The sequence below is a fragment of the Hordeum vulgare genome, chromosome 7H, assembly GCF_904849725.1.
Source record: "Hordeum vulgare subsp. vulgare chromosome 7H, MorexV3_pseudomolecules_assembly, whole genome shotgun sequence".
NCBI classification, from domain to species: Eukaryota; Viridiplantae; Streptophyta; class Magnoliopsida; order Poales; family Poaceae; genus Hordeum; species Hordeum vulgare.
In genome coordinates, this window is record NC_058524.1 from 570,748,649 (window position 1) to 570,771,287 (window position 22,639).

A 22,639-nucleotide genomic window follows, 5' to 3' on the forward strand; every position below is an offset into this window, starting at 1 on the left:
AACCCACCATTAGCCTCCCTCAAAACATCCACCATACCTACCTACTATGGCTTTTTCAAAGTCATTCCGAGATATATTGACATGCAACTACCAGCATGACATGTGCCACCACGTCTACATTGCCATTGCATGATCATAATTAGCTAGCATGATGTTTCCATTTATGTCTATGCCATGCTAGATCATTGTCACGGTACACTACCGAAGGCATTTCATGTAGAGTCATCGTTGCTCTAAGTTTTGAGTTGTAAGTGTGATGATCATCATTGATGGGAGCATTGTACCATGTGAGGAAATAAAAGAGGCCAAAGATGCCCACCAAAAAAAGAGGCCAAAGAGCCCATTCAAAAAAAATGAGAGAAAAGGAGAGAAGGGACAATGCTACCACCTTTCCACACTTGTGCATATTAAGCACCATGATCTTCATGATTGAGAGTCTCTCGTTTTGTCACCACCATATAGCTAGTGGGAAATTTTCATTATATAACTTGGCTTGTATATCCCAATGATAGGCTTCCTCAAAATTGCCTTAAGTCTTCATGAGCAAGCAAGTTGGATGCACACCCGCTAGTTTTCTTTAAAAGCTTTCACATACTCATAGCTCTAGTGCATCATTTGTATGGCAATCCCTACTCATTCACATTGATATCTATTGATGAGCATCTCCACAGCTCATTGATATGCCTAGTTAATGTGACCATCTTCTCCTTGTTTTTCTTGCAACCTCCACCACACCCACACCACTTATAGTGCTAAAACCATGGCTCACGCTCATGTATTGCATGAGAGTTGAAAAGGTTTGAGAAAGTAAAGGTGTGAAAACAATTACTTGGCCAATACCGGGGTTGTGCATGATTTAAATTCGTTGTGCAATGATGATAGAGCATAGCCAGACTATATGATTTTGTAGGGATAACTTTCTTTTGGCCTTGTTATTTTAAAAGTTCATGATTACTTTGCTAGTTTGCTTGAAGTATTATTGTTTCCACGTCAATAGCAAACTATTGTTTTGAATCTAATGGATCTGAACATTCACGTCACATAAGAGGAGTTACAAAGGACATCTATGCTAGGTAGCATGAAAGCATCAAAAATTCATTCTTTATCACTTCCCTACTCGAGGACGAGCAGGAGTTAAGCTTGGAGATGCTTGATACGTCTCAAATGTATCTATAATTTTTGATGGTTTCACGTTGTTATCTTGTCAACTTTGGATGTTTTGTTTACCTTTTATATCTTTTTTGGGACTAACTTATTAACTTAGTGCCAAGTGCCAGTTCCTATTTTTTCTGTGTTTTTGACTCTTTTCAGATATGAGTTTGGAACGGAGTCGAAGCGGAATAAAATCCCCAAAATGATTTTTTCCAGAACGGAAGAAGATCACGAGGCTTGAGGGCCAAGGAAGTGGGCCCACAAGGAGCCCACAAGCCCTGTTGTCGCGGCCAGGGGGGAGGCCGCGACAACCAAGCTTGTGGCCTCCCTGGCGCTCCCCTGCCCTAGGTCTTTGGCCTATGTATTCCCTAAAAATCCACAAAAAATTAGGGCGTCCACGAAAACACTTTTCCGCCGCCGCAAGCTTCCGTTTCCGCGAGATCTCATCTGGAGACCCTTCCCGGTGCCCTGCCGAAGGGGACTTTAGAGTTGGAGGGCTTCTTCAACAACATCATCGCCCCTCCAATGACTCGTGAGTAGTTCACTTCAGACCTACGGGTCCGTAGTTAGTAGCTAGATGGCTTCTTCTCTCTCTTGGATCTTCAATACAAAGTTCTCCATGATCTTCATGGAGATCTATCCGATGTAATCTTCTTTGGCGGTGTGTTTGTTGAGATCCGATGAATTGTGGATTTGTGATCGGATTTTCTATGATATATATTTGAGTCTTTGCTGATTTCTTATATGCATGATTTGATATCTGTCGTGGGTATAAACCTGACAGTAGATGTGTAGGGTACGAATGAGATGGGCAGAGTCCTAGCTACGGCAAGGTTGTATGAGTTCAGGCCCCTCTGCGGTGGAGGTAACAGCCCTACGTCTCAGTGCTCTCGGAGCTTGTTGTCCAGTGTAATATGGAATACAATGATTTGATAACCCCTTTACCAGTGGGGGAGGGTGGCTTATATAGAGTGCGTTGCCCTCCACAACGGTTCTGATTCAGGGGCGGAGTAGTGGCGATTGAATGTGTACGTTATGGGTAACGGACGACCTAAATGCTAATAAATGCACCTGGAAACGTACGACCGTTCCCCCCCCCCACAGGGGTCGCGGTGTACCGAGTGGTATCCAGTCGGTCAGCTAGATACGCTCCGAATGTTACTCTCCGACTGGACGTCATCGAGGATCTGCTACCGACTGGATGATGGGGATTCCTTAGTCAGTCGGGACTGACTAAGGCCCTTGTCCTTTGGGAGGGGTAGTCCTTGGGTAGGACCTATTGGGCAGGCCTATGACCCTACCCTAGGACTATAACCCCATCAATATCCTTGTAAGTCTCTCCGAGTCTTGGGTTTTGTTTGGCCAACTAGATCTATGATTCTTGCAATGGGAGAAGTGCTTGGTTTTGGGTTCTTACCGTGTGGTGACCTTTCCTAGTGATAGTAGGGGCAGCAAGGCACACATCGTGTAGTTGCCATCAAGGGTAACAAGGTGGGCTCTGTCGTAGATATGAGATTGTCCATCTACATCATGTCATCTTGCTTAAGGCGTTACTCTGTTCTTTTGGACTTAATACACTAGATGCATGCTCGATAGCGGTCGACGTGTGGAGTAATAGTAGTAGATGCAGAAAGTATCGGTCTACTTGTTTTGGACGTGATGCCTATAGATATAATCATTGCCATAGATGACGTCATGACTTTGCGCGGTTCTATCAATTGCTCGACAGTAATTTGTTCACCCACCGTCTACTTGCTTTCATGAGAGAAGCCACTAGTGAACACTACGGCCCCCGGGTCTATGCACACCTATAATTTACACCTCCGCTTTCACTTTGCTTTGTTACTTTGTTTCTTTCAGTTCTCACTTGGCAAACAATCTATAAGGGATTGACAACCCCTTCATACCGTTGGGAGCAAGCTTTTTGTGTTTGTGCAGGCACTTGTGATACTCCTTCACTGGATTGATACCTTGGTTCTCAAAACTGAGGGAAATACTTACCACCGCTGTGCTACATCACCCTTTCCGCTTCGAGGGAACACCAACGCAAGGCTCCAAGGCCACTGGGAAATGCTTTGCATATTTGCCTAGGAAGTCCCTAAAGGCGTAGCCATAGCAGAAGGATTCCTGGTGCCGTTGCTGAGGTGTATCAAGAACAGTCTACCGTCAGCACGTGTTTCTGGCGCCGTTGGAAGGTCTTTTGTTGCATCAGCAGTCTCTAATGAACTATAACGACCTTTCTGCTGGAATCGTCGTAGAATTTTACGAGCAAAGAAAAGGTCGTCGGTTTTACGACCAACTCTTTTGGTCGTTGGTTGTTTGCCCAGGCCACATTGGATCCAACGTGGCAAGCTGACGTGGCAAAGTTACGACCAATCCAGGAATCGGCCCGGTCCAATTCGGTGTATTACATGGGCCGAGCCCAACAATTTAGCCCATAGTGTATTTTTTTCGTTAGCTACACGGGCCTGGCCCAACAATTCAGCGTTTTTAATTTCTGAACCATGGCCTTTTACTATCCATTTCTTTTTTGGGCCTCGACCTTTTTTACGCATTTCTATTTATATTTCAGCATTAATTGCTGCCAATATATTCACGGCCTCTTTTCAAAGCCCAAATAGACATTTAGGCCAGTTCTTGATTTGGACCATGCCTATTTTTACCAAAATAAAATTTATATCATCAACATACAACTAGCCCACATTCAATGACAACATATTTTCCAATTAGATAGTATTCTAAGAATATGTACATAACTCCCAGCATTTGAATTTTGTTAGCATGCAAATATACATCAAAATCTCAGCAAAATCAGCTCTTCATCCAGATTCCAAGAAAATTCAGCACTAAAACAATGTCCTGAAGAACAGATACAAGAGTGTGCATGCATGCCTAGATCATGCAAGCCTTGCTTCTTCTGACTTCTTCGTCATCATGCTCGCGACGAAACATGAATGAATGCCATCATCTGAATGTTACAAAATAGAATGGTTAGAAACAAAATAAAAGCACATCTAACAACATGTTAAGTTATAGGTAGTTTGTACACAAATAAAAATAGAAGAATAAAAATGCCGCATAGTTACCAGTGATACTAGTGACTGCCAACAAACTGTAAATACATTATATTAGTGGCAAACATCATCATAAAGATAACAATGGGGATGCCACAACTGAAAGGAGCAAGTTATTTTATACTTGAGAAACAGAAAAAATGAACCAAAATTTCTCAAAAGAAAACTTAACTTATGTGCATGCATTTAGAAAGATTCAAGTGCTTGGACTATACACATTAATTAGAACATGATCGTAAGACAGAATTCATAAGTACAGGTTAATGAAATCATTTAGTAGCTATCCACCTAAGCAAACACACAAGTACAATGCTTGAGATATATGCATTCAGCAAGAAAAACACGCAATGTGAAGAAAGTATAAGCGCACAATATTCTGAAAGTAAAAAATAACATAAATAATACAACAATCTCTGGAACACCTAGGTAGTAAGTAATATGGTTGTTGTTGTTCATGAGTGTCCATCATGTGCATGTGTGTACATCAAAAAGAAAACAACGGGATTCAATTTATCTTGGCCATATACAACAACCAGTATCATTGAGTGAAAGCGAAACGAAAGCCAAATCCTTGCTCCTAATTTTATGATATTAATGAACAAGAACACACGTTGCATAATTTATTATTGGACCTTATTTGAGTTACTACTGCTACTATCAAGCAACGACTGTTGCAATCAGTCCAGCACAACAACAGCATGTTTTACCAGCTGGTTGCTTGCAAGACCATGGCTACATTCAAAAAAGTGCTTGCACAAGACTATGTCTCATATGATATTTGATGGTATTAACAAGGGATAAAGTTACAGGACAACACTCACAAATGGGCATTAAAAAAATGCTTGCACAAGACTATGGCTCATCTCATACCCCATGGTATTAACCAAGCTATATGACATCAATTTCATGAGAATTTGAATATTAATAGAAAATGAATGGGCATCGAAAATGAATGGAGGAACTCGGCAAATAATGGTTCGGACCTCCTCGCCTGCTGCTCCTCAAGTTCCTTGGTCCTGTACACCACCTTCACACCCTGAAAGAGAAACAGAGACAGAGAGATTAAGACTCAGAACACACAAGCAGAGTCAGATTGGTACTAGTGAATTTTCGAAAATCTGATGAGGCGAGGAACACACGGGAATGGACTCGAGGACGCCAGCGACGGTGGGCTTGACGGCCTTGCCCTCGACGAAGAGCAGGAAGTGCGCGACGTCGACGACCTTGTGGTAGTAGAGCCACAACATGATCTGGTATAGGCTCCTCTGTAGCTTAGCGGGCTCAGCCTGTTGTAGTCCTCTTGCCCTGAAAGAAACAAATGCAGCATAAACCTTCAGGTTCAGAACTTGCGGCTCCGAGCACTTGTGTCAACCTGCACATATCACACCACAAGAGCAACACATACAGAACTAATCCTCGCAAGATAGTCCCAGAGAACGGACTGCAAGAGGATTTTTTTTTTGCTTACCCCTGTTTCTTCCTGGACCTCTCTGATGGCTCCTGTGTATATTTCTTCTGACTGCAAAAGGAACAACAATTGCTATAGTACCAGCGACACGCATCACGTACTACGGTACGGCTGCATCGCCCATGATCTTTGGTGCGTCCTTACCTCCTGAATGAACCCCGTGGGAAGTTTCCACACACCGTCCAACACCCAGCCGCGGTACTTCTCTTGCACCACTAGGACCTGTCAAGTTGGAAGAATTGTAGGGAGAGATATGTGAGAGGAATTGCATGATGTATTGCTCAATGGAAATTAAAACAGACAAAACTTGAACCTGCTGGTTGGTGGAATTAATCGTACAACCTCATATTGATTTTCAATACAAGTCTGTTTGCATCGAACTCTTCCGGTAAATCTAAAGGCGCCCCAAATAGCGACCCGAACTAACTTGCATTGTGTTTAATTCTTTGAGATTGATCGGACATGGGACCTAGATCAGTCGCAACAACACACATCTCTCACAACCCAAGCTCAAGAATGGGACGAATAATTGGATTAGTACTAATAATCGGATATAAGTTTGGAAGTTGGGATAGAAAGAGATTTGGGGTGAGAAATTAGCAAAGCATCATGGGAACGTACAAGGAGCAGGTGATGAGGATTGGATCAGCGACGAGAAGATGAAGATGGTTCACTAATTGAATCGCCGGTCTCCTTCTGTGCTCCCTCTATTGCATATATATGTAGCCCATGTTGTGTAACCTTGCCTTTAATGACCAGTGCATCTCAAACGTACAAGGAGCAGGTATTGTTCTCTTCACTACACGTATTGTTCTCTTGCACCACTAGGACCTGTGAGGTTATTTCAATGAACTATAGATATCTTGTCACCAGGTTCAGACAAACTGATTTCAGAGTCCATGGAGGAGGAGTGGTGTGCGGGGGAGAGTGGCTAGGGTTCGCTGCACGGGGGAGAGAGAGGAGCTCGCGGTGGGTGGGTGAGAGGGTGAGAGGGTGAGGGGGTGTGGTCCGTTGGATCTGGAAGTATCCGACGATCTCTGATGCTTGATCCGCGTGACATGTCCATAGACCAATCAGAATGAAGTACAAGCTATGATGACGTTATGACCATCTAAATTGGTCATAATCGATTAACAATATGCGCTACCAGTCAGCGAGATGATTTTGTCTAGAAATCATCCACCTAGTAGCTGCCTGATCTGCGCAATGGTGATCGTTTGATCACACCAATATGTCATGACAGCACCGAGCGTGAAAAAGCTTCAACGAAGCACCGATGACATCGCCATGAACCTCCGTTGCAGCTCTCAATGGCACGCCAAGAGCTCCAACGCAGCACCACGCCGCCCGACAAAGCTCCATTCATGTGGGCTCCAACGCAACACCAAGTCATTTTTCTACAATATTAGACCATATTTAATGTACAATTAATCAAATGGTTGGGTGTCAAAAGTTTTTTATCCAACTCTCTTGAAAAAGACAAATTTCCGCTGATTCGTTTGGAAGCGGGTCAAATTTGAACTCTGGCTGCCTTATAGATTGCTCTTTATTTTTTCAAAAGTCATTTCTAGGTACATAAGTACCTATTTAATTAGAGAAATACCAAAAGTTTTCCAAGATTAAACCACTAGCTAGGAACGGTCAAGCCCCTCAGTTTTGACCGCATTTTGAAATGGGCACGAAAAATTCAATAATAATTCAAAAAATTAGAAAACCTTTGCATTGTCTCATTATATTTACCCAAAATGAAGTTGCCTGAGGAAGTTTTCATTTTCTTTGGACGGAAAATTCATTTTCCATTTTTCGAGTACCCAAAATGAGGTTTTTTTGTGAAGGACCTACCATATATTTATTGGAAAATTGGAGCAAACCAATTTTCTAAAATACTAGGCCACATTTAATGTACAATTCACCAAATGATTGGGTGTCAAAAAACTATGATCCACCTCTCGTGAAAAAGACAATTTTTTGTCGAATCAGGCGGAAGCGGGTCAAATTTGAACTGCAGCTTCCTCATAGTTTGCTCTTTATTTTTTCCAAAAATGATTTTTAGGTACACAAGTATCTATTTAATCAGATAAACATCAAATGTTTTCCAAGATTCTACCACTAGGTAGGAACGGTCATACCTGTCGTTTTGACCACATTTTGAAATGGCCATGAAAATTTCAAAAAAAATCAAAAAATGGAAAACCTTTGCATTGTGTCATTATATATGAAAAAGTTATCAGGAAAAATAACAAACTTATAATACGGTAATTATTTTTAAAAAGTGTTCTTAGAAATGAGCTATCATGTGTGAAGATTCATGGTTTTTAAGCCAAACGATCAATCTCATGGCCACATTCATGTCATAGTTTGTTCAAATGATATCATATTTTGCACAATGGTGCATGTTGGAATGACAAACAATTTTGCCAAATGGAGTTTTCATTTTCCTTTTTCCGAGTGCCCAAAATGACTTTTTAGTGAAGGGCCTACTATATATTTGTTTCAAAATTGTACCAAATTATTTTTATAGAAAACTAGGCCATATTTAATGTACAATTCACTAAATGGTTTGGTGTTGAAAGCTTTGATCCACCTCTTGTGAAAAAGACAAATTTTCGTTGAATCAGTTGGAAGCGGGTCAAATTTGAACTGCACCTGCCTCATAGTTTGCTATTTATTTTTCCAAAAATGGTTTTTAGGTACAAAAATATCTATTTAATCAGAGAAACACCAAAAGATTTCCTAGATTCAACCACTAGGTAGGAACGGTCATACCCGCCGTTTTGACCACATTTTGAAATGGCCATGAAATATTCAAAAACAATCAAAAAAATGGAAAACCTTTGCATTGTGTCATTATATGTGACAAATTTACCAGGAAAAATAATAAACCTGTAATAAGGCAATTATTTTTAAAAAGTGTTCTTAGAAATGAGTTATCATGTGTGAAGATTCTTGGCTTTCGAGCCAAATGATCAATCTCATGGCCAGATTCATGGCATAGTTTGTTGAAACGATATAATATTATGCACAAGGGTGCATGATGTAATGGCAAACAATGTTGATTAAGGAAGTTTTCATTTTCCTTGTATGAAAAATTCATTTTTCATTTTTCAAGTGCCCAAAATGAGTTTTTTTGTGAAGGACCTACCATATATTTGTTTCAAAATTGTACCAAATCATTTTTCTAAAAAAAATAGGTCATATTTAATGTACAATTGACAAAATGGTTTGGTGTTAAAAGCTTTTATCCACCTCTAGTGAAAAAGACAAATTGCCGCCGATTCAGGAGGAAGCGGGTCAAATTTGAACTAGAGGTGCCTCATAGTTTTCTCATGATTTTTTCTAAAGTCATTTTTAGGTAAAGAAGTATATATTTAATCAGAGATCCAACAAAATTTTGGCAAGATTCAACACCTAGCTATGAACGGTCATGCCCGTCGTTTCGACCGCATTTTGAAACGGGCATAACAAATTAAAAAAATCAAAAAATGCAAAACCTTCGCGTTGTGTCATAATATGTGACCAAGTTACCAGGAAAAATAATAAACTTGTAATACGATGATTATTTTAAAAAAATGTTTTCAGAAATGGGCTATCATGTGTGAAGATTCATGGCTTTCAAGCCAAATGATCAATCTTATGGCCACATTCATGGCATAGTTTGTTGAAACGATCTAATATTATGCACAAGGGTGCATATTGGAATGTAATACAATGTTTATTAAGGAAGTTTTCATTTTCCTTGTATGAAAAATTCGTTTTCCATTTTTCAAGTGCCCGAAATGAGTTTTTTTGTGAAGGGCCTACCATATATTTGTTTCAAAATTGTACCAAATCATTTTTCTAAAATACTACGACATATTTAATGTACAATTGACAAAATGGTTCGGTGTTAAAAGATTTTATCCACCTCTAGTGAAAAAGACAAATTGTCGCCGATTCAGGAGGAAGCGGGTCAAATTTGAACTACAGCTGCATTATAATTTGCTATTTATTTTTCACGAAAATCATTTATAGGTACATAAGAATATATTTAATAAGAATTACATGGTGTGGTGACTTGACACCGAGGTTTAGATGGTGGTCGAGGGGTCCAACTCCAGAGGGCGTGAACTTGCATGCGAGTCGTGTGGTCACCGCGTTACCGTTGCGTTGCCACGCATTCTGGGTGGAATAGGCATGTCTGGTGGGTTAGACACTCCCTCGGTAGGTGTCAGGAAGAAGAATACAATAGAATAAATCTCACGAGGAGGCCGAACTAAGCTCAAACATGAATTAGCAGCCAAGTGTTTGATTAGCGGTGCGGGTAATGCACATACACAATGGGCCTAAATTTTGGCTGACGGTTATCATCTACTAAGGAGACTCTCTTGCCAAAAATTTAGCTCAAATGGATGAACGTAGGTGACACTTGCTTTGCAAAGTACCACACTGTGCAGAAATATGGATGTTGAAGCTGGGATCAAACGAATCAATGGATTGAACTGAAATTTGGTGTATGATGTTAATTAGGGCATATGAAGACACTGTAAAAAAATTATACCATTTGGACATGTCAAAGTGACACTTCCTTCACAAAGTACTATTTTGAACAGAATAGGAAAATGAATATTTCTGAATTATTTTCGAACTATGGAAGGAAGGGTTTTCACATATTTGAGGAATATATGATCCAAAGTATTTATGAGAATTTTTCGAGAATTTTTGGAATGACAGAATAGTAGGTTGCTTCACATACTAGACAAAAAATAACACATGGACATGACACGTAGGCAAAACTGATGATGTGGCACCTAGTCATAGCTATGACCATCTATATTGGTCGTAATTAGCTACAAATTAGGCAGCGAAACAGGGCTATTTGCTTTACGACCTTTTCCAGTAAGGAAGTTACGACCTTTCTGATGAAAAATGTCGTTAGTTTTTGGGGTTAGGACCCCTCCGGACAGCTTACGACCAATTGGTCTCAAATGGTCGTAGATTTACGACAAATTCTGCGAGTGTCACTGAGAGAAGGTCGTTAGTTGACATATTTCTTGTAGTGGTTAAATACGCATGCATGTCCATTGGCTAGGATCTGGGAAACCCGATTAAGGGGGGAGATTTGCAGTAATTGGTTGCATGCCAGACAGGGAGAGGTGGGCGTGCGCATGCCCATTGGCTAGGACTTGGAAAGCCGAGGCAAATTTAATACGAGAGGTTGCCAATGAGATGGATTAACAGGGGAAGATCTGGAAAGGATTGCTTGGAAACAGGAAGGCGCAGAGTAATACAGAAAAAGTTATGCGAACACTAAATAGAATCGGAGAGAGTATCTTTTGAGCTTAGTAGTTCCTCAAGTACATCACTTATACCTTTTTGAGCACGGTGGCGTGTAGATTTTATAGAAATATTATACTCTATTCTTCACTTATATTTGTGTGAGAGTTAAATAAATATTGACGGTAATTCTCATGGGTTATAAGACTAGATAAAAAATAATAGGTTTGCAACGAACGATAATTAAAACCATCATATAGCACATATAGAGAAATTATGGATTAATGATATTGATGTGGTGATATGAAAAAGGTGTGAGTGCATTATTATTAATTCAGAGAGGTGATGATATTAATAGATATTAAGCTTCTTGTTCATCTAAAAATTAAAATGGCATGGTGATGATTTGTGAACATTTCTATTCCTCATTGAAATCCTAGTGTTGTTGTGAGTGAGAGTCGCACGATGGTTAATTCCTACACACCCTCTCCCTCGGGGCATGCGAGTAGTACTTTTATTTGTGATAAAACTAATAAAAAATTGCAATAAGTACATGAGTTCTTTATGACTAATATGACACCATGGACATACGCAATCTCACATCCTCATATTTGCTAGCCTCTTCGGTATCGTGCCTCGCCCGTTCTCACCTCAAGGATCGGTGCAATTTTCGCCAGTGCATCCAAACCCCGTGACATGACACGCTCTGTTGGACATAAGCCTTCTTATATCCTCCTCAAAACATACCTACCTATCATGGCATTTCCATATAGCCATTCCAAGATGTACTACCATCCAAATTACACCGTCAGTTCACATGACTAGTTCGTTCATCATCGTAATACTTTGCATGTTCATATAGAGCTGACATAGTATTTGTGGCAAAGCCACCGTTCATCATATTTTTGACACATGTCACGCTAGAGCTTTGCACATCCAATTGACACATGTCACGCTAGAGCTTTGCACATCATATTTTCATCATAGCGTGGCAAAGTTGATTCATATTGAGAAAGTACGTTCCAATTGCCTCACTTGGACGCCCGTGGTGCTTGACATTTGTATTAATGTTCTGCATATGGAGCCATGCCTTGCTAATATAATAAGATGATTGTGGTAAAACAATCTTTGAGGATCGTATACTTTGAAAGATTAATGATTTTGCTGCATATAACTATAAGTATTTATAAGGTAATTCTTGTTAATTCATCATTTCTCAGTAAGCATACATGCATAAGGTTACATCATGGGTAGCATGTCACATAAAAAATTCCGTTTTTATCATTTACCTACTCGAGGACGAGCACGAATTAAGCTTGGGGATGCTTGATACGTCTCCAATGTATCTATAATTTTTTATTGTTTCATGCTGATATATTATCATTCTAGAATACTTTTGGGTATTTATTTACTAATTTATAGTATATTTTAGCACTAACCTATTAACCCAGTAATCAGTGACAGTTGTTGTTCTCTCCATGTTTTTCACTTTCCAGGTTCACCATACCAAATGAAGTCCAATTGATCTGAAACGTTGTGGAGATTTTTTTTCTAGACCAAAATAAGACCACCAAGCACCGGAAGAAGGCTAGGGGCCACACAAGGGCCCCATAAGACGACCATGTGTGTCCTGGGGGTGTCCTATTGGCTCGTGAGTCCCTTGAGGCCCTCCCGACTCCATTCTTTGGCTTATTAATTCTCATATAACCTTGAAACCCCACGGGAAGTCCCGAAACACTTTTTACGCTGTTGCGAGTTTATTTTTTGATGGGAGGCCATCTAGACCTCCGTTCAAACACCCTGCCGGAGGTGGGGATCGATCTTGAAGCGCCTCTTCATCAACCTTGTTGCCCTCATGATGACGTGTGAGTAGTTCACCACGGACGTACGGGTCCATAGCTAGTACCTAGATGGAAATATCTCTATCTCTCTCTCTTACTCTTCAATACAATTATCATCGCATCTTCACTTTGATCCACAAGATGTAATTCCTTTTGTGCAGTGCGTTTGTTGGATCCAATGAATTGTGGGTTTACGTTCAGACTATTCATGATAAATATTTGAGTCTCTCGGAATGCTACATTGTAGAAAAGAAGACACCCCTCAGTAGGCTTTCCTTTTGACATTGCCTTGTGGAACTCATCAGTAATGAACTTGGACCAGTTTAGATATTTAACTCTATCAATGTTTTGCTGAAAAACAAGGAATAAAATGAACAAAAAAAATGTTAAAAAGTTGCAGTTACCATATAAGCATGAAGCAAGTTTCACCCACAAAAAGATAAAGTTACCACCATACAAAATGAGCAATTATGGAGATACTTACCAACACACCATACCACCTAGGACTGATCTTGTTGGATCTAGTACGCACGATGAAAGTATTCTCGACAAGCATAAGCCACATCTAGTTGAATTTCCCATCATAATTGATAGAAATTGTTATAAGATCAACACATATGTCATCTTCGGCGTATGTACAAGCCCACCAAACATCTCAATCCCTAACTCAATGTCAGCTAATGTAAGGAGATTGTAAGGGACAACCTCCCACGAGGCACACACATCACACGATGAACAAAATCTTCATTAACATGGATTCTACCACGCCTTGGAACAACCAATTCACGAGATTCTGGATCGTATAACCCGGCATGCCATTCACTACAAAAACTGAACATGTGGTCGCACTTGATCTCCCTAAGGCTTTTGAAGTCCATTCGATCGATAACATTTTTCCTACCATCACACAAATCTTCATAGTCAGGCAAAAGTGAGTTAGGGGAAGCCATGTTCCAAGGTGAAGGGTGCTTCGGCTTATTTGAAGGAACTCCCTCATGGCCATCTGTAGGGAAACGTCGCATGGGAAACAAAAATTTTCCTACGCGCACGAAGACCTATCATGGTGATGTCCATCTACGAGAGGGGATGAGTGATCTACGTACCCTTGTAGATCGTACAGCAGAAGCGTTAGAGAACGCGGTTGATGTAGTGGAACGTCCTCACGTCCCTCGATCCGCCCCGGGAACAATCCCGCGATTAGTCCCACGATCTAGTACCGAACGGACGGCACCTCCGCGTTCAGCACACGTACAGCTCGACGATGATCTCGGCCTTCTTGATCTAGCAAGAGAGACGGAGAGGTAGAAGAGTTCTCCGGCAGCGTGACGGCTCCGGAGGTTGGTGATGATCTCGTCTCAGCAGGGCTCCGCCCGAGCTCCGCAGAAACGCGATCTAGAGGAAAAACTATGGAGGTATGTGGTCGGGCAGCCGTGAGAAAGTCGTCTCAGATCTGCCCTAAAAGCCCCATATATATAGGAGGAGGGAGGGGGACCTTGCCTTGGGGTCCAAGGGATCCCCAAGGGGTTGGCCGAGCCAAGGGGGGGAGGACTCCCCCCCCAAACCGAGTTGGACTTGGTTTGGTGGGAGGAGTCCCCCTCCGTTCCCACTTCTTCCCTCTTTTTTTTTCTTTTCCTTTGATTTTCTTCTCTTGGCGCATAGGCCCCTTTGGGGCTGTCCCACCAGCCCACTAAGGGCTGGTATGTCCCCAAAAAGCCTATGGGCTTCCCCGGAGTGGGTTTCCCCCCTCCGGTGAACTCCCAGAACCCATTCGTCATTCCCGGTACATTCCCGGTAACTCCGAAAACCTTCCGGTAATCAAATGAGGTCATCCTATATATCAATCTTCGTTTCTGGACCATTCCGGAAACCCTCGTGACGTCCGTGATCTTATCCGGGACTCCGAACAACATTCGGTAACCAACCATATAACTCAAATACGCATAAAACAACGTCGAACCTTAAGTGTGCAGACCCTGCGGGTTCGAGAACTATGTAGACATGACCCGAGAGACTCCTCGGTCAATATCCAATAGCGGGACCTGGATGCCCATATTGGATCGTACATATTCTACGAAGATCTTTATCGTTTGAACCTCAGTGCCAAGGATTCGTATAATCCCGTATGTCATTCCCTTTGTCCTTCGGTATGTTACTTGCCCGAGATTCGATCGTCAGTATCCGTATACCTATTTCAATCTCGTTTACCGGCAAGTCTCTTTACTCGTTCCGTAATACAAGATCCCGCAACTTACACTAAGTTACATTGCTTGCAAGGCTTGTGTGTGATGTTGTATTACCGAGTGGGCCCCGAGATACCTCTCCGTCACACGGAGTGACAAATCCCAGTCTCGATCCATACTAACTCAACTAACACCTTCGGAGATACCTGTAGAGCATATTTATAGTCACCCAGTTACGTTGCGACGTTTGATACACACAAAGCATTCCTCCGGTGTCAGTGAGTTATATGATCTCATGGTCATAGGAATAAATACTTGACACGCAGAAAACAGTAGCAACAAAATGACACGATCAACATGCTACGTCTATTAGTTTGGGTCTAGTCCATCACGTGATTCTCCTAATGACGTGATCCAGTTATCAAGCAACAACACCTTGTTCATAATCAGAAGACACTGACTATCATCGATCAACTGGCTAGCCAACTAGAGGCATGCTAGGGACGGTGTTTTGTCTATGTATCCACACATGTAAATGAGTCTTCATTCAATACAATTATAGCATGGATAATAAACTATTATCTTGACACAGGAATTATAATAATAACTATACATTTATTATTGCCTCTAGGGCATAATTCCAACAGTCTCCCACTTGCACTAGAGTCAATAATCTAGCCCTCACATCACCATGTGAATTACATTGTAATAAATCTAACACCCATACAGTTCTGGTGACGATCATGTTTTGGCCGTGGAAGAGGTTTAGTCAGCGGGTCTGCTACATTCAGATCCGTGTGCACTTTGCATATATTTACGTCCTCCTCCTCGACGTAGTCGCGGATGAGGTTGAAGCGTCGTTTGATGTGTCTGGTCTTCTTGTGAAACCTTGGTTCCTTTGCTAAGGCAATGGCACCAGTGTTGTCACAGAACAAGGTTATTGGATCCAGTGCACTTGGCACCACTCTAAGATCCGTCATGAACTGCTTCATCCAGACACCCTCCCTAGCCGCCTCCGAGGCAGCCATGTACTCCGCTTCACATGTAGAATCTGCTACGACGCTTTGCTTGGAACTGCACCAGCTTACTGCACCCCCATTAAGAATAAATACGTATCCGGTTTGCGACTTAGAGTCGTCCGGATCTGTGTCAAAGCTTGCATCAACGTAACCCTTTACGGCGAGCTCTTCGTCACCTCCATACACGAGAAACATCTCCTTAGTCCTTTTCAGGTACTTCAGGATATTCTTGACCGCTCTCCAGTGATCCACTCCTGGATTACTCTGGAACCTGCCTGCCATACTTATGGCCAGGCTAACATCCGGTCTAGTGCACAGCATTGCATACATGATAGAACCTATGGCTGAAGCACAGGGGACGGAGCGCATATGCTCTCTATCTTCATCAGTTGATGGGCACTGAGTCTTACTCAATCTCGTACCTTGTAACACTGGCAAGAACCCTTTCTTGGACTGTTCCATTTTGAACCTTTTCAAAACTTTATCAAGGTATGTGCTTTGTGAAAGTCCTATCAGGCGTTTTGATCTATCCCTATAGATCTTAATGCCTAGAATGTAAGCAGCTTCTCCTAGGTCCTTCATAGAGAAACTTTTATTCAAGTAACCTTTTATGCTCTCTAAAAGCTCTACGTTGTTTCCAATCAGTAATATGTCATCCACATATAATATTAGAAACGCCACAGAGCTCCCACTCACTTTCTTGTAAATACAAGATTCTCCAACCACTTGTATAAACCCAAATGCTTTGATCACCTCATCAAAGCGCTTGTTCCAACTCCGAGATGCTTGCACCAGTCCATAAATGGATCGCTGGAGCTTGCACACCTTGTCAGCATTTTTAGGATCGACAAAACCTTCGGGTTGCATCATATACAACTCTTCCTTAAGGAAACCATTAAGGAATGCCGTTTTGACATCCATCTGCCAGATTTCATAATCGAAAAATGCAGCTATTGCTAACATGATTCTGACGGACTTAAGCATCGCTACGGGTGAGAAGGTCTCATCATAGTCAACTCCTGGAACTTGTGAAAAACCCTTTGCCACAAGTCGAGCTTTATAAACGGTCACATTACCGTCAGCGTCCGTCTTCTTCTTAAAAATCCATTTGTTCTTAATAGCCTTGCGGCCTTCAGGTAGTATCTCCAAAGTCCACACTTTGTTCTCATACATGGATCCTATCTCGGATTTCATGGCTTCTAGCCATTTGTTGGAATCTGGGCCCACCATTGCTTCTTCATATTTTGCAGGTTCATTGTTGTCTAACAACATGATTGACAAGACGGGATTACCGTACCACTCTAGAGCAGCGCGTGATCTCGTCGACCTGCGTGGTTCAACAGAAACTTGAACTGGAGTTTCATGATCATCATCATTAACTTCCTCCTCAACCGGCGTCGCAACGACAGAGGTTTCCCCTTGCCCTGTGCCACCATCCAGAGGGTTGAGAGGTTCGACAACCTCGTCAAGTTCTATCTTCCTCCCACTCAATTCTCTCGAGAGAAACTCCTTCTCGAGAAAAGTTCCGTTTTTAGCAACAAACACTTTGCCCTCGGATTTGAGATAGAAGGTGTACCCAACTGTCTCCTTTGGGTAACCTATGAAGACGCACTTTTCCGCTTTGGGTTCCAGCTTTTCAGGCTGAAGCTTTTTGACATAAGCATCACATCCCCAAACTTTAAGAAACGACAACTTTGGTCTTTTGCCATACCACAGTTCGTATGGTGTCGTCTCAACGGATTTTGATGGTGCCCTATTTAAAGTGAATGCAGCTGTTTCTAATGCATAACCCCAAAATGATAACGTCAAATCAGTAAAAGACATCATAGATCGCACCATCTCTAACAAAGTACGATTACGACGTTCGGACACACCATTACGCTGTGGTGTTCCAGGCGGTGTTAACTGCGAAACAATTCCACATTGTCTTAAGTGAGTACCAAACTCGAAACTCAGATATTCACCCCCACGATCAGACCGTAGGAACTTGATCTTCTTGTTACGATGATTTTCTACTTCACTCTGAAATTGCTTGAACTTTTCAAATGTTTCAGACTTGTGCTTCATCAAGTAGACATAACCATATCTACTTAAATCGTCAGTGAAGGTGAGAAAATAATGATATCCGCCGCGTGCCTCCACGCTCATCGGGCCACACACATCGGTATGTATGATTTCCAACAAGTCATTTGCACGCTCCATTGTTCTGGAGAACGGAGTTTTAGTCATCTTGCCCATGAGGCATGGTTCGCACGTGTCAAGTGAATCAAAATCAAGTGACTCCGAAAGTCCATCAGCATGGAGTTTCTTCATGCGCTTTACACCAATATGACCCAAGCGGCAATGCCACAAAAATATGGCGCTATCATTGTTTACTCTAACTCTTTTGGTCTCAATGTTATGTATATGCGTATCGCTATCGAGATTCAATATGAACAATCCTCTCACATTCGGTGCATGACCATAAAAGATGTTACTCATAGAAATAGAACAACCATTATTCTCAGACTTAAAAGAGTAACCGTCTCGCAATAAACAAGATCCAGATATAATGTTCATGCTCAACGCAGGCACTAAATAACAATGATTTAAGTTCATCACTAATCCCGAAGGTAGTTGAAGTGACACGGTGCCGACGGCGATTGCATCAACCTTGGAACCGTTTCCTACGCGCATCGTCACTTCGTCTTTCGCCAGCCTTCGTCTATTCCGCAGTTCCTGTTTCGAGTTGCAAATGTGAGCAACAGAACCGGTATCGAATACCCAGGCACTACTGCGAGAGCCGGTTAAGTACACATCAATAACATGTATATCAAATATACCTGATTTTTCTTTGCCCGCCTTCTTATCTGCCAGATACTTGGGGCAATTGCGCTTCCAGTGACCCATACCCTTGCAATAGAAGCACTCTGTTTCAGGCTTAGGTCCAGCCTTGGGTTTCTTCGGCGGATTGGCAACAGGCTTGGCGCTCTTCTTCGAAATGCCCTTCTTGCCTTTGCCGTTTCTCTTGAAACTAGTGGTCTTGCTCACCATCAACACTTGATGCTCTTTACGGAGTTCAGACTCTGCGACTTTCAGCATCGCAAACAACTCGCCGGGAGACTTGTTCATCCCTTGCATGTTGTAGTTCAACACAAAGCCTTTATAGCTTGGCGGCAGTGATTGAAGGATTCTGTCAGTGATAGCTTCTTGCGGGAGTTCAATCCCCAGTTCAGCTAGACGGTTTGAGTACCCAGACATTTTGAGCACATGTTCACTGACAGACGAGTTTTCCTCCATCTTGCAAGCATAGAATTTATCGGAGGTCTCATACCTCTCTATCCGGGCGTTCTTCTGAAAGATAAACTTCAACTCCTGGAACATCTCAAATGCTCCATGACGCTCAAAGCGACGTTGAAGTCCCGGTTCTAAGCCATACAAGACTGCACATTGAACTATTGAGTAGTCCTCCTTACGCGCTAACCAAGCATTCTTAACATCCTGATCAGCCGTAGCGGGTGGTTCATCTCCTAGCGCAGCATTAAGGACATAATCCTTCTTTCCAGCTTGTAAGATTAGCTTAAGATTACGAGCCCAGTCTACAAAGTTGCTTCCATAATCTTTCAACTTAGCTTTCTCTATGAACGTATTAAAATTCAGGATGACACTTGCGTGAGCCATGATCTACAACACAAATATATTCAAAGTGGACTTTAGACTATGTTCAAGATAATTAGAGTTCAACTTAATCAAATTATATGCTAAACTCCCACTCAAAAAGTACATCTCTCTAGTCATTTGAGTGGTTCATGATCCACTTACACTACCATGATCATCCATCAACGTGTTGCCATCGGGGTTGTCGTGCTACTTATGCTATTACTATTAAAGCTACATCCTAGCAAAATAGTAAACGCATCTGCAAGCACAAATATGTTAGTATAAAGACAACCCTATGGCTCCTGCCGGTTGCCATACCATCGACGTGCAAGTCGATATTTCTATTACAACATGATCATCTCATACATCCAATATATCACATCACATCATTGGCCATATCACATCACAATCATACCCTGCAAAAACAAGTTAGACGTCCTCTAATTTTGTTGTTGCAAGTTTTACGTGGTGACCAAGGGTATCTAGTAGGATCGCATCTTACTTACGCAAACACCACAACGGAGATATATGAGTTGCTATTTAACCTCATCCAAGGACATCCTCGGTCAAATCCGATTCAACTAAAGTTGGAGAAACCGTCACTTGCCAGTCATCTTTGAGCAAAGGGGGTTACTCGTAACGATGAAACCAGTCTCTCGTAAGCGTACGAGTAATGTCGGTCCAAGCCGCTTCAATCCAACAATACCGCGGAATCAAGAAAAGACTAAGGAGGGCAGCAAAACGCACATCACCGCCCACAAAACCTTTTGTGTTCTACTCGAGAATACATCTACGCATGAACCTAGCTCATGATGCCACTGCAGGGAAACGTCGCATGGGAAGCAAAAATTTTCCTACGCGCACGAAGACCTATCATGGTGATGTCCATCTACGAGAGGGGATGAGTGATCTACGTACCCTTGTAGATCGTACAACAGAAGCGTTAGAGAACGCGGTTGATGTAGTGGAACGTCCTCACGTCCCTCGATCCGCCCCGCGAACAATCCCGCGATCAGTCCCACGATCTAGTACCGAACGGACGGCACCTCCGCGTTCAGCACACGTACAGCTCGACGATGATCTCGGCCTTCTTGATCCAGCAAGAGAGACGGAGAGGTAGAAGAGTTCTCCGGCAGCGTGACGGCGCTCCGGAGGTTGGTGATGATCTCGTCTCAGCAGGGCTCCGCCCGAACTCCGTAGAAACGCGATCTAGAGGAAAAACTATGGAGGTATGTGGTCGGGCAGCCGTGAGAAAGTCATCTCAAATCTGCCCTAAAAGCCCCATATATATAGGAGGAGGGAGGGGGACCTTGCCTTGGGGTCCAAGGGATCCCCAAGGGGTCGGCCGAGCCCAGGGGGGAGGACTCCCCCCCCAAACCGAGTTGGACTTGGTTTGGTGGGAGGAGTCCCCCTCCCTTCCCACTTCTTCCCTCTTTTTTTTTTCTTTTCCTTTGATTTTCTTCTCTTGGCGCATAGGCCCCTTTGGGGCTGTCCCACCAGCCCACTAAGGGCTGGTGTGTCCCCCAAAAGCCTATGGGCTTCCCCGGAGTGGGTTGCCCCCCTCCGGTGAACTCCAGGAACCCATTCGTCATTCCCGGTACATTCCCGGTAACTCCGAAAACCTTCCGGTAATCAAATGAGGTCATCCTATATATCAATCTTCGTTTCCGGACCATTCCGGAATCCCTCGTGACGTCCGTGATCTTATCCGAGACTCCGAACAACATTCGGTAACCAACCATATAACTCAAATACGCATAAAACAATGTCGAACCTTAAGTGTGCAGACCCTGCGGGTTCGAGAACTATGTAGACATGACCCGAGAGACTCCTCGGTCAATATCCAATAGCGGGACCTGGATGCCCATATTGGATCCTACATATTGTACGAAGATCTTTATCGTTTGAACCTCAGTGCCAAGGATTCGTATAATCCCGTATGTCATTCCCTTTGTCCTTCGGTATGTTACTTGCCCGAGATTCGATCGTCAGTATCCGTATACCTATTTCAATCTCGTTTACCGGCAAGTCTCTTTACTCGTTCCGTAATACAAGATCCCGCAACTTACACTAAGTTACATTGCTTGCAAGGCTTGTGTGTGATGTTGTATTACCGAGTGGGCCCCGAGATACCTCTCCGTCACACGGAGTGACAAATCCCAGTCTTGATCCATACTAACTCAACTAACACCTTCGGAGATACCTGTAGAGCATCTTTATAGTCACCCAGTTACGTTGCGACATTTGATACACACAAAGCATTCCTCCGGTGTCAGTGAGTTATATGATCTCATGGTCATAGGAATAAATACTTGACACGCAGAAAACAGTAGCAACAAAATGACACGATCAACATGCTACGTCTATTAGTTTGGGTCTAGTCCATCACGTGATTCTCCTAATGACGTGATCCAGTTATCAAGCAACAACACCTTGTTCATAATCAGAAGACACTGACTATCATCGATCAACTGGCTAGCCAACTAGAGGCATGCTAGGGACGGTGTTTTGTCTATGTATCCACACATGTAAATGAGTCTTCATTCAATACAATTATAGCATGGATAATAAACTATTATCTTGACACAGGAATTATAATAATAACTATACATTTATTATTGCCTCTAGGGCATAATTCCAACACCATCACCATATCCTGTGCGCTTCTTTGGCATCATGCCCCTTCCAAGTACAAAGAAACAAAACAATGAAGGACTAACAATTAAAGAGTTGCGAAAGTTAACTGAAATACACATCAACCAAATCAAGTGGTAACTTGTATGCATGAGACTGGTAATCAAAACTTATCAGCCATGATAACTTTCTTAATCAACAATAACTATAGTTACTATAACCACCGGGACTTTGAAAACATGAGAGGAATTGCATGGTACAACTAGCAAATCCAGGGGTAACTTGTATGCATGAGCCTGATAATCAAAACTTATGAGCCATTATAACTTTCTTAACGGACAGTAACTATTGTTACTATTACCTCTGGTATTTTGAAAAC

The 22,639-nt window shown here is 42.3% G+C and overlaps 1 long non-coding RNA gene across 1 annotated transcript; it reads right to left on the bottom strand.

Annotated features, from left to right (window-relative positions):
• Positions 1-5,505: 5,505 nt before the first annotated feature.
• LOC123411275 lies at positions 5,506-5,940 on the bottom strand. Its single transcript, XR_006613225.1, has 3 exons — positions 5,839-5,940; positions 5,695-5,745; positions 5,506-5,598 (listed from the first exon to the last, which is right to left on the bottom strand). It is a non-coding gene; the product is annotated as an uncharacterized LOC123411275 (long non-coding RNA).
• Positions 5,941-22,639: the final 16,699 nt, after the last annotated feature.